The following is a 13,530-nucleotide window of genomic DNA, read 5'->3' on the forward strand; positions in this document are numbered from 1 at the left end:
CTCCCACCCGCCCTCCTCCTCTAACCAAAAAAAAAGGACTCGGTGGTGTGCAGATAAGGTAAGGCTTTTTCTATTAATTTATTTTTTTCGTGTGATTGGTGAAAACTTTTCATTCCTTTTTCATTTATCTAAGTTAAGACTAAGTTAAGTTTAAGATTAAAAATAGCAGGAGATCTCAGACCCGTGTTATGCTCCTCTTGCTCAATGTGGGAGCTCAGGGACACGGCTGATGTCCCTGACTCCTTCACGTGCTGGAAGTGTGTCCAGCTGCAGCTCTTGTTAGACCGCATGACGGCTCTGGAGCTGCAGATGGACTCATTTTGGAGCATCCGCGATGCTGAGGAGGTCGTGGATAGCACGTTTAGCGAATTGGTCACACCGCAGATTAGGATTGCTGAGGGAGAAAGGGAATGGGTGACCAAAAGGCAGAGAAAGAGCAGGAAGGCAGCGCAGGTGTCCCCTGCGGTCATCTCCCTCCAAAACAGGTATACCGTTTTGGATACTGTTGAGGGAGATGGCTCACCAGGGGAAGGCAGCAGTAGCCAGGTTCATGGCACCGTGGCTGGCTCTGCTGTTCAGAAGGGCGGGAAAAAGAGTGGAAGGGCTATAGTCATCGGGGATTCGATTGTAAGGGGAGTAGATAGGCGGTTCTGTGGTCGAAAACGAGACTCCTGAATGGTATGTTGCCTCCCAGGTGCACGGGTCAGGGATGTCTCAGATCGGCTGCAGAACATTCTGAAAGGGGAGGGTGAACAGCCAGTTGTCGTTGTGCACATAGGCACCAATGATATAGGTAAAAAACGGGATGAGGTCCTACAAGCAGAATTTAGGGAGTTAGGAGCCAAGTTAAAAAGTAGGACCTCAGAGGTAGTAATCTCAGGATTGCTACCAGTGCCACGTGATAGTCAGAGTAGAAATGAAAGAATAGTCAGGATGAATGCGTGGCTTGAGAGATGGTGCAGGAGGGAGGGGTTCAGATTTTTGGGACATTGGGACCGGTTCTGGGGGAGGTGGGACTATTACAAATTGGATGGTCTACACCTGGGCCGGACTGGAACCAATGTCCTTGGGGGTGCTTTTGCTAACGCTGTTGGGGAGGGTTTAAACAAATGTGGCAGGGGGATGGGAACCAAATGAGGAGGTCAGTGGACAGTAAGGAGGTAGTAACTGAAGCCTGTAAGGAACTAGATAATGAAGTCAGCGTGACGAAGGGAAAGAGTAGACAGGGAGCAGATGATGAACGCAAAGGGACTGTTGGTCTGAGTTGCATTTGTTTTAATGCAAGAAGTGTAGTAGGTAAGGCAGATGAACTTAGGGCTTGGATTAGTACCTGGGAGTATGATGTTATTGCTATTACTGAGACTTGGTTGAGGGTAGGGCATGATTGGCAACTAAATATCCCAGGATATCGATGCTTCAGGCGGGATAGAGAGGGAGGTAAAAGGGGTGGAGGAGCTGCATTACTGGTCAAAGAGGATATCACAGCTGTGCTGAAGGAGGGCACTATGGAGGACTCCAGCAGTGAGGCAATATGGGCAGAACTCAGAAATAGGGAGGGTGTGGTAACAATGTTGGGGCTGTACTACATGCCTCCCAACAGCGAGCGTGAGATAGAGGTACAAATATGTAAACAGATTATGGAAAGATGTAGGAGCAACAGGGTGGTGGTGATAGGAGATTCTAATTTTCCCAACATTGACTGGGATTCACAGTGTTAGAGGTCTAGATGGAGCAGAGTTTGTAAGGAGCATCCAGGAGGGTTTTCTAGAGCAGTATGTAAATAGTCCAACTCGGGAAGGGGCCATACTGGACCTGGTGTTGGGGAATGAGCCCGGCCAGGTGGTTGAAGTTTCAGTAGGGGACTACTTTGGGAATAGTGATCACAATTCCGTAAGTTTTAGAATACTCATGGACAAAGATGAGAGTGGTCCTAAAGGAAGAGTGCTAAATTGGGGGAAGGCCAACTATACCAAAATTCGGCAGGAGCTGGGGAATGTAGATTGGGAACAGCTGTTTGAAGGTAAATCCACATTTGATATGTGGGAGGCTTTTGAAGAGAGGTTGATTAGTGTGCAGGAGAGACATGTTCCTGTGAAAATGAGGGATAGAAATGGCAAGATTAGGGAACCATGGATGACAGGTGAAATTGTGAGACTAGCTAAGAGGAAAAAGGAAGCATACATAGGGTCCAGGAGGCTGAAGAAAGACGAAGCTTTGAAAGAATATCGGGAATGTAGGACCAATCTGAAACGAGGAATTAAGAGGGCTAAATGGGGTCATGAAATATCTTTAGCAAACAGGGTTAAGGAAAATCCCAAAGCCTTTTATTCATATATAAGGAGAAAGAGGGTAACTAGAGAAAGGATTGGCCCACTCAAGGACAAAGGAGGAAAGTTATGCGTGGAGTCAGAGAAAATGGGTGAGATTCTAAACGAGCACTTTGCATCGGTATTCACCGAGGAGAGGGACATGACGGATGTTGAGGTTAGGGACAGATGTTTGATTACTCTAGGTCAAGTCGGCATAAGGAGGGAGGAAGTGTTGGGTATTCTAAAAAGCATTAAGGTGGACAAGTCCCCAGGTCCGGATGGGATCTATCCCAGGTTACTGAGGGAAGCGAGAGAGGAAATTGCTGGGGCCTTAACAGATATCTTTGCAGCATCCTTAAACATGGGTGAGGTCCCGGAGGACTGGAGAATTACTAATGTTGTCCCCTTGTTTAAGAAGGGTAGCAGGGATAATCCAGGTAATTATAGACCGGTGAGCCTGACGTCAGTGGTAGGGAAGCTGCTGGCGAAGATACTGAGGGATAGGATCTATTCCCATTTGGAAGAAAATGGGCTTATCAGTGATAGGCAACATGGTTTTGTGCAGGGAAGGTCATGTCTTACCAACTTAATAGAATTCTTTGAGGAAGTGACAAAGTTGATTGATGAGGGAAGGGCTGTAGATGTCATATACATGGACTTCAGTAAGGCGTTTGATAAGGTTCCCCATGGTAGGCTGATGGAGAAAGTGAAGTCGCATGGGGTCCAGGGTGTACTAGCTAGATGGATAAAGAACTGGCTGGGCAACAGGAGACAGAGAGTAGCAGTGGAAGGGAGTTTCTCAAAATGGAGACGTGTGACAGTGGTGTTCCACAGGGATCCGTGCTGGGACCACTGTTGTTTGTGATCTACATAAATGATTTGGAGGAAAGTATAGGTGGTCTGATTAGCCACTACGACACTAAGATTGGTGGGGTAGCAGATAGTGAAGGGGACTGTCAGAGAATACAGCAGAATATAGATAGACTGGAGAGTTGGGCAGAGAAATGGCAGATGGAGTCAATCAGGGCAAATGCGAGGTGATGCATTTTGGAAGATCCAATTCAAGAGTGAACTATACAGTAAATGGAAAAGTCCTGGGGAAAATTGATGTACAGAGAGATTTGGGTGTTCAGGTCCATTGTTCCCTGAAGGTGGCAACGCAGGTCAATAGAGTGGTCAAGAAGGCATACGGCATGCTTTCCTTCATCGGACGGGGTATTGAGTACAAGGGTTGGCAGGTCATGTTACAGTTGTATAAGACTTTGGTTCGGCCACATTTGGAATACTGCGTGCAGTTCTGGTCGCCACATTACCAAAAGGATGTAGATGCTTTGGAGAGGGTGCAGAGGAGGTTCACCAGGATGTTGCCTGGTATGGAGGGCGTTAGCTATGAAGAGAGGTTGAGTAGATTAGGATTAATTTCATTAGAAAGACGGAGGTTGAGGGGGGATCTGATTGAGGTGTACAAAATCATGAGAGGTATAGACAGGGTGGATAGCAAGAAGCTTTTTCCCAGAGTGGGGGATTCAATTACTAGGGGTCATGAGTTCAAAGTGAGAGGGGAAAAGTTTAGGAGGGATATGCGTGGAAAGTTCTTTACGCAGAGGGTGGTGGGTGCCTGGAACGCGTTGCCAGCGGAGGTGGTAGACGCGGGCACGATAGAGTCTTTTAAGATGTATCTAGACAGATACATGAATGGGCAGGAAGCAAAGAGATACAGACCCTTAGAAAATAGGCGACATGTTTAGATAGAGGATCTGGATCGGCGCAGGCTTGGAGGGCCGAAGGGCCTGTTCCTGTGCTGTAATTTTCTTTGTTCTTTGTTCAATGGCTGAGCATGTTCTTTAATAGGTGGCTCTACCCGATTACTCCCCATTTGGGGAAGGTGAAAACTGACCCCAGTAATTCTGAGAGACAGTGACTGTTGGGACAATGGCAGATGTCTGTCACTAGAGCACTAAATAAACACTGTTGCTTTAACAACCGCAGATGGCATAAAATAAACAATCTCAAACCAATACTTGTCCCTCAACAAATTACCTGATTATCACATTGTTCTTTCATTTTTATTTCAGATTTCCAGCACCCGCAGTATTTTGCTTTTCTTTATATCACATTGTTCTTTGTGGGATCTTGCTGTGTGAAAATTTGCTGCCTCATTTCCTACATTACAACAATGACTGCACTTCAAAGGTGCCTCATTGGCCTGAGGTAGTGAAAGGCGCTCTAGAAATGCAAGCCTTTATTTCTTCCTCTCCTCCATAGTCATTATTCCCATCAACTTTCCAGTCAAAAATTAAATTGTTTCCGTGTTTTTAACTCAGAAAAATGTATATTCACTTTCAAAGCCCCCAATAATATTACACATTGATTTAGACCTATTGTTTATAAAAATTGCTTCTTTTTAGCACCTCTGTTTACAAATATTACAAAGTATTCACAGCACAGAAACAGGCCATTCAGCTCATCAGGTCTATGCCAGAGCTTATGCTCAACACCAGGTCTCTTCCACCCCTTTTCATCTAATCTTATCAATGTACATTCATGTGCTTGTCTAGCTTCCCCTCAAAGGCATCCATTCTATTCGCCTCAACCATTCCCTGTGGCGACGAGTTCCACATTCCAACAACTCTTTGGGTAAAGATGTCTTTTTCTGAATTCCCTATTGACTTTGTTAGTGACTTCTTTGGGAGTGGAAACCAGGTTAGTAAACCATAAATTGCAAAATGATAGCAGAGAAATACGGACTTGGGGGTTCATGTGCATCGATCTTTGAAGGTGGCAGGACATATTGAGAGACTAGTTAGCAAAGCATATGGGATCATGGGCTTCATAAATAGAGGTGTTGAGAACAAAAGCAGGGAAGTTATGCTGAACCTTCATAGAGCTCTGGTTAGGCCACAACTGGAGCATTGTGTCCCGATCTGGTCACTGCACTTTAGGAAGGATGTGAAGGTCCTTGAGATGGAGCAAAGGAGATTTACCAGAATGAGGGAATTTAGTTAACAAGGTTAGAGAAGCTGGAGTTATTCTCCTGGGAACAAAGGAGGTTGAGGGGTGATCTGACAGAGGTGTGCAAGATTATGACAGGTTTAGATCTGGTAGACAAAGAAAAGCTGTTCCCGTTAGCTGATGATACAAGGACCAGGGGCCACAGATGTAAGGTTTTGAGTAAGAGATGCAAGGGGGAATTTGCTGAAGAACTTTTTGTTTCTCGCAGTGAGTGGTAATGAGCTGGAGCTCGCTGCCTACGAGGGTGGTGGAAGCAAAGATGATCAATGATTTCAAAAGGAAATAAGCAGTTGAGGGAAATAAACTTGCAGGGGATAGAGTGGTGGAATGGGACTGGCTGGATTGCTCTACAGAGAGCCAACGTGGACTCGATGGGCCAAATAGCCTTCTTCTGTGCGGTAAATGACTGTCTGAATCTATGCCATTTTGACTAAATCTATTCATATTGTGGAATCCTTGCTGTGATGTGGCCTTAAGCACTATTTAACTTCCTGGTGACAGAGCTCCCATTTCAGTTGCCCTTTCCTTCCTGCCCCTCAAATACATACTTACTTAATGATGCTACACAACCTTGTGCCTGCAAAATTATCAGGTCAGTTAGTGTATAAACATCATGGATACTGTGCCTTTAAGAACAGCTACACACACGTGCGCTTCGCACTGTGTCTCTGTCTGTTGACTTTCTGCCCCTCGCTATCTCTTCTGATCTTCAAAGGGACCCAAATTTCTCCTCATTGCTAGAATTAATTCCTTTTATACAAAACACTGCGTTTTTCCTCAGTAGCCCGAGTCTGTCCCGCACTTTAACTCATTGTTGCTTGGGCAATATCCTGGAATTCCCTTCCCAACACCATTATGGTAGCACCATCTCCATGAGGGCAATGTCGGATGAAGAGTAATAACCAGACTACCTTACCGCAACAAGGTTTGGGTAAAAAAAATGTGGCCTTGATGAGATTATCAGCATCCTGAGAACGAGGCAAATATATATATATTTCTGAGGAGTCTTTTATAACACTTCCTTTAATCTTAAAACCTTGCTATCTGACACTCTGATTCTCTCATCTTCAGCCTACAACCTCTCCCCGTCACAATGCTTCTTCACTATCTGTTTATGATCTATGCTCTTCTTAATTTCTCTTCCTACTTCCTCGTAAGTTCCAAAATATACCACCCTACCAACTCTTCTTCCTTATTACACCCTCACTGTTTTCATAGAATCATAGAATGGTTACAGCACAGAAAGAGGCCGTTCAGCCCATTGTGTCTGTGTCAGCTCTCTGCAAGAGCAACTGAGCTGGTCCCGCCCCTCCCCCCCACTCTTTCCCTGAAAATTTTTTCTCTTCAGATAATTATCCAATTCCCTTTTGAAAGCCATGATTGAATGTGCCTCCACCACACTCTCAGGCAGTGCATTCCAGATCATGACCATTCGCTGTGTAAAAATGTTTTTCCTCATGTCGTCGTCGATCTTTTGCCAATCACCTTAAGTCGGTGTTCTCTGGTTCTCAACCTGTCTGCCAATGGGATGTTTCTCTCTATCTACTTTGTATAGAACCTTCATGATCTTGAACTCTGTCAAATCTCCTCTCAATCCTGTCTTCTCTAAGGTGAACAACTCCAGTTTCTCCAATTTATCCATGTAACTGAAGGCCCTCATCCCTGGAACCATTCTTGTAAATCATTTCTGCACCCTCTCTAAAGACTTCAAGTCCTTCTTAAAGTCCAAATCAAGACTGTTCTTTAATTATTTTTAATTTAGACATTTGGTAGTACGGAACTGAAAATAGAGACATTTTGTCGAAGCTTTTCGTCTTGCACTCATCAGGACAATCGCAAGAATATCAATGTAAGGGAAGCAACAAATTTATACTGTATGAGAAGAGAGTGCTGATTGGTTGGCAAGTGGACTCTGATTGGTAGAGGTGTTGCCATGGAGAATGCACCAGTTTATTTTGACTGCTTTGTTTGAAATTTAGAAAAAATTAAAACAAGAACTTAAAACAAATTAAAAAGAATTTAGAAAGACAGAAAGAACACATACACACATTGTGCCTGTTTCAGCTAAACAAAATAAGTGACAGTCATACACCGGTTCAATCCTCAGGGCAATGCCTTGACCAATCAGAGGCAAGCTGCCTGGTTTAAATTTCAAACAAAGCTTGGCAGTTAACTGTTAGTCACCATAAACTGGTGCATTCTCCATGGCAACGCCTCTACCAATCAGAGCCCACTTGCCAACTAATCAGCACTCTCTGCTCATACAGTATAAATGTGTTGCTTCCCTTATGTTGGTATTCTTGCGAATTGTCCTGATGAGTGCAAGATGAAAAGCTTTGACAAAATTTCTCCATTTTCAGCAATATTTTTAACTTGTTCTTGAGTTGGGGACAACAATTGCCTATCCTTAGTTGGCCTGAGAGCTTTAAGGTTCAATCACATGGTGTAGACTGGAGTCACGTGTAGGCCAGGCCTGTTCGAGGTGATGACTTTCCTTCCCTGAAGGACATTAATGAATTAATTAGAGCTTATATGGCAATCTGGCAAGTTTACATGGACATTGTTTCTATTTTATGATCTACCAGATTCATTGAATTGAGATTCTGTAACTTACCATGGTGACATTTGAACTTGTGATGTCTGGGGTGGTACTCCAGTATTTCAGTTACATTCCCCTTTTACTCTAGCTCATTATTTTCCAGAACCTCCCGTTCCTACAATCCACAGGCTATTAAAACGCACCTGACAACAACTTTTCGGCATGGCTTTGTCCGCTGTCCGATAATTTTCAGTCTTGGATGGGGCTTTTGGATTTTTGTTCAATATAATATTTCCAAATATTTTCCAACAAAGTTGCTTATCTACAAATGACAAGAGTCTGAAATTCTCCAGTGCTTAACCGTTTGTCTGAACAGTGTTCTCAATGTTTCACAACATGAAAATCAGGTCAGTTCGTACAGCAGGACCTGCATGAAAGATTTGCTAAGCAAGAATTCCTCTATGTATTAAACTGTGGCTCAAATATCACCAAAGGATAACACACAAAGTTGTGATGAATGATATTTAACAGGGCAGTTTACAGCCTGTCCTGACCCTTAAATATTGACTTTAATTGAAACTAATCTATTTTAGCGTCTACAATTAACCTAGAGTACAAAATGTGAGCAGGCAGTAATTCCACTCGAAGATAATTTACTGCCCCAAATCCCATTCTCCATCAGTGGTAAATCTCCTGAAACATAGCTGCATGTAGAAAAACCCGAGACCTCTGTTTATGACTCTCCAGCTAATAGGAATCCCATATAAAACATTGTCTCTAACATGCCCCTATAATATTCACTGATATAACACACATTGATTATGGCTCTCTTGCTAATGGAAAACCATAACACAAGCTGGCTTGAGGTCTCTCGCTGATAGGAAACTATATTAAATGCTCTTTCACACACACCTCAAAGTGACATTCTTTGATATGTACATAATTCTGTCAGTATTGCAGATAGGGTGTCGGCCTTGACTCAGTGGTAACACTCCTGCACCTGAGTGAGAAAGTTATGGGTCCATCTCCCACTCCAGAGACTTGAGCACATGATCTAGGCTGACACTCCAGTGCAGTACTGAGGAAGATCCTTCTTTCAGGTATGGCATTAAACCGAGGTCCCGCCTTCCGTCTCAGGTGGATGTAGAAGATCCCATGGCACTATTTGAAGAAGAGCAGTGGAGGCTCTCCGGTGTCCTGGCCAATATTTATCCCTCAGCCAACATCTCTAATTCTGGTCGTTCCCTCATTGCTGTTTGTGGGATCTTGCTGTGTACAAATTGGCTGCAGCATTTCACTGCATTACAGCAGTGACTACGCTTCAAAAGTACTCCATAGGCTGTAAAGTGCTTTGGGACTCCCTGAGGTCGTGAAAGACGCTAGATAAATGCAAACTCTTTCTTTCTTTCACATTGGTCGCGATAGAATGTTTTCAATCAGACAGACCGACTGAATGACACATTGATTAAAGTATATGAGGAAATACTTTGCCTGGGTAGGGGCAGTGTAAACAAATGTTCATCCTGTGATTGAAGGAAATGGAGGAAAAAAGCAGATTTAGTTCATTTGGAATCAGGGTTATCTCAATGATCACTCTGGGAAGCGTTCCTGTACCTCAAGCAGCAAACCATTTCTCACATGTAAACTGAGTGAGCGCTGCAGGCTATTCGACCACACAAGATATCACAGCCTAGCCCAATCCTACTCGCATCTGATGTCTGTACCAGCACATTTTCAGGTAGGGGCTCACTGAATGAGCTCAGGAACCATGCTCCGCCAGATTTTCCTCCTCTCTCGCTAAGATGGTAAAATTATTTCTGCTTCCCCCGTTCAACTCACCCTGCACCGTGCCCCTCCTACTCCCCTCCTCCCACTGTCCCACCACCCAGCCACAGGCTGAAATCAGACCAAAGATTGAACCTGATACTTTGTGGTCTAAATAATTTCGTCCTACTCCATGTATCTCCGCACACCTGCTACCTCTACTGCCTTGTTCTCATTAAAAGCCATATTTACTTTTATTTTCTTGCTCTCCTCTCCTAAAGGTGACAACTCGTGGACTGATGTTCACCAGGTATTAACTTACCCAGATGAACAACTATGGCCCATCTAGCCCTCTCATAAACAATTGTGATACATTGTCTATCGCAATATAGACACTCGCCGTCCCAACCAAAAGCCATCTGAGAGAGGTGAAAAAACAGATAAAAACCCAGGTGAGTTTGGGAAGGGGGGAGAGGGGAGAACAAATCTAGGAAATTCATTTCCGACCCAACTAGGCAGTAAAAGTTAATCCAGGTGATCACTCTGGCCCTGAATTCCCTACGTTTAGTAAGAGGTAATGTCCATCCCAACCAGAAAGATGCCCAGTTTTTTTTTTAGAGATACAGCACTGAAACAGGCCCTTCGGCCCACCGAGTCTGTGCCGACCATCAACCACCCATTTATACTAACCCTACATTAATTCCATATTCCTACCACATCCCCACCTGTCCCTATATTTCCCTACCACCTACCTATACTAGGGGCAATTTATAATGGCCAATTTACCTATCAACCTGCAAGTCTTTGGCATGTGGGAGGAAACCGGAGCACCCGGAGAAAACCCACGCAGACACAGGGAGAACTTGCCAACTCCGCACAGGCAGTACCCAGAATTGAACCCGGGTCGCTGGAGCTGTGAGGCTACGGTGCTAACCACTGCGCCACTTCTAGTTTATATTGGGGTACAGTCCATGTTTTGGGGATTTTCTTCTCCCTGCTGCTCTCACATGCGTTCAAGTCTTCTGAAGAAGGAATTTTCCTCCACACAAGATCGGGGGCAGGTTGTTCAGCCTTGCCCGTCTAAGAGCGAAGTCCAAGGTACGGAAAGCCCTCATCAGGGAACTCCTCTTTGCTGACGCTGCTGCATTAACATCTCACACTGGAGAGTGCCTGCAGAGTCTCATCGACAGGTTTGCGGCTGCCTGCAATGAATTTGGCCTAACCATCAGCCTCAGGAAAACGAACATCATGGGGCAGGACATCAGAAATGCTCCATCCATCAATATTGGCGACCATGCTCTGGAAGTGGTTCAAAAGTTCACCTACCTTGGCTCAACTATCACCAGTAACCTGTCTCTAGATGCAGAAATCAACAAGCGCATGGGAAAGGCTTCCACTGCTATGTCCAGACTGGCCAAGAGAGTGTGGGAAAATGGCGCACTGACACGGAACACAAAAGTCCGAGTGTATCAAGCCTGTGCCCTCAGTACCTTGCTCTATGGCAGCGAAGCCTGGACAACGTATGTCAGCCAAGAGCGACGTCTCAATTCATTCCATCTTCGCTGCCTCCGGAGAATACTTGGCATCGGGTGGCAGGACCGTATCTCCGACACAGAAGTCCTCGAGGCGGCCAACATCCCCAGCTTATACACACTACTGAGTCAGCGGCGCTTGAGATGGCTTGGCCATGTGAGCCGCATGGAAGATGGCAGGATCCCCAAGGACACATTGTACAGCGAGCTGGCCACTGGTATCAGACCCACCGGCCGTCCATGTCTCCGCTTTAAAGACGTCTGCAAACGCGACATGAAGTCCTGTGACATTGATCACAAGTCCTGGGAGTCAGTTGCCAGCGTTCGCCAGAGCTGGCAGGCAGCCATAAAAGCAGGGCTAAAGTGTGGCGAGTCGAAGTGACTTAGCAGTTGGCAGGAAAAAAGACAAAAGTGCCAGGGGAGAGCCAACTGTGTAACAGCCCCGACAAACAAATTTTTCTGCAGCCCCTGTGGAAGAGCCTGTCACTCTAGAATTGGCCTTTATAGCCACTCCAGGCGCTGCTCCACACACCACTGACCACCTCCAGGCACTTACCCATTGTCTCTCGAGATAAGGAGGCCAAAGAAGAAGAAGGAAAGAAGACAGTCCATGTACACTATGTGCAATCCTCTGATGCCTCACTGGTATAGCCATTCTCATGTGAGCCTTTACTGCAACTGTAGTTAAACTATTAAGCGAGAGTGGCATTGTAAGATGGGAGGGGCAAGAACTTCTGTTACAGGATAAGCAGCAGAAGATGTATTTGGCTAAGGTGTCAACCGTGACTCAGTGGGTAGTATATGTCAGAAGATTGTGGGTTTGCGTCCCACTCCAGAGACTGATCACAAAATCTAGACTGACGCTCCAGTGTAGCAGTAATGAAGTACTGAGCTGTCAGAGTTGCCGTCCTTTGGATGCGATGTTAAACAGAGTCTCTCTAAAAGAAGAGCAGGGGAGTTCTCCCTGGTGCCCTGGCGAAAATTAATCCCTCAACCCAACACCCAAAAATAAATTATATGGTCGCCATCATTTTGCAGTCTGTGGGCGCTTGCTGTGTGTAAATTAGTGCCCATATTTCCTACATTGCAATAGTGACTACACTTCAAAAATACTTATTTGGTTGTAAAGTGCATTCTTTCTCCTCTTTATGGCTAGATGTTCGGTCTCCACTCAGTACGTCCTGAGACAGCAGAAACTCTGCCGATATTCATCCCTCAACCAAAATTACTAGAACTGATTATCTCATTGCTGATTGTGGGGGTTTGCAGTGCATAAATTAGTCATAGAGAGATACAGCACTGAAACAGGCCCTTCAGCCCACCGAGTCTGTGCCGACCATCAACCACCCATTTATACTAATCTTACATTGATCCCATATTCCCTACCACATCCCCACCTTCCCTCAATTCTCCTACTACCTACCTACACTAGGGGCAATTTACAATGGCCAATTTACCTATCAACCTGCAAGTCTTTGGCTGTGGGAGGAAACCGGAGCACTAGGCAGAAACCCACGGAAATTGGCTCCGGCATTTCCTATTACAGCAGTGACTACATTTCAAAGGCGTTTCATTGGCTGTAAAATGCTCTGGGAAACCCTGGGGTTGCAAAAGGCGCTATATAAATGCAAGTTCTTTATTTTCTTCTGACCCTTGGAAAGGATTCCCCCTGTTGGCTGAGTGCTTACTACATGGAAGGAGTGGGGAAGTTTCAGGTAAAGCCCCTGTGTATCTTCTTCTTGTTTCTTTGGCCTCCTTATCTCGGGAGACAATGGGTAAGCGCCTGGAGGTGGTCAGTGGTTTGTGGAGCAGCGCCTGGAGTGGCTATAAAGGCCAATGAGTGACAGACTCTTCCACAGGGGCTACAGATAAAATTGGTTGTCGGGGCTGTTACACAGTTGGCTCTCCCCTTGCGCTTCTGTCTTTTTTCCTGCAAACTGCTAAGTCTCTTCGACTCGCCACACTTTAGCCCCGCCTTTATGGCTGTCCACCAGCTCTGGCGATCACTGGCAACTGACTCCCACGACTTGTGATCAATGTCACAGAACTTTATGTCGGGTTTGCAGACGTCTTTAAAGTGGAGACAAGGACGGCCGGTGGGTCTGATACCAGTGGCGAGCTCGCTGTACAATGTGTCCTTGGGGATCCTGCCATCTTCCATGCGGCTCACATGGCCAAGCCATCTCAAGTGCCGCTGGCTCAGTAGGGTCTATATGCTGGGGATGATGGCTGCCTCGGGGACTTCTGTGTCGGAGATACGGTCCTGCCACCTGATGCCAAGGATTCTCCGGAGGCAGCGAAGATGGAATGAATTGAGACGTCGCTCTTAGCTGACATACGTTGTCCAAGCCTCGCTGGCGTAGAGCAAGGTACT

Source organism: Heterodontus francisci, chromosome 40 (genome assembly GCF_036365525.1).
Source record: "Heterodontus francisci isolate sHetFra1 chromosome 40, sHetFra1.hap1, whole genome shotgun sequence".
Classification (NCBI taxonomy): Eukaryota; Metazoa; Chordata; class Chondrichthyes; order Heterodontiformes; family Heterodontidae; genus Heterodontus; species Heterodontus francisci.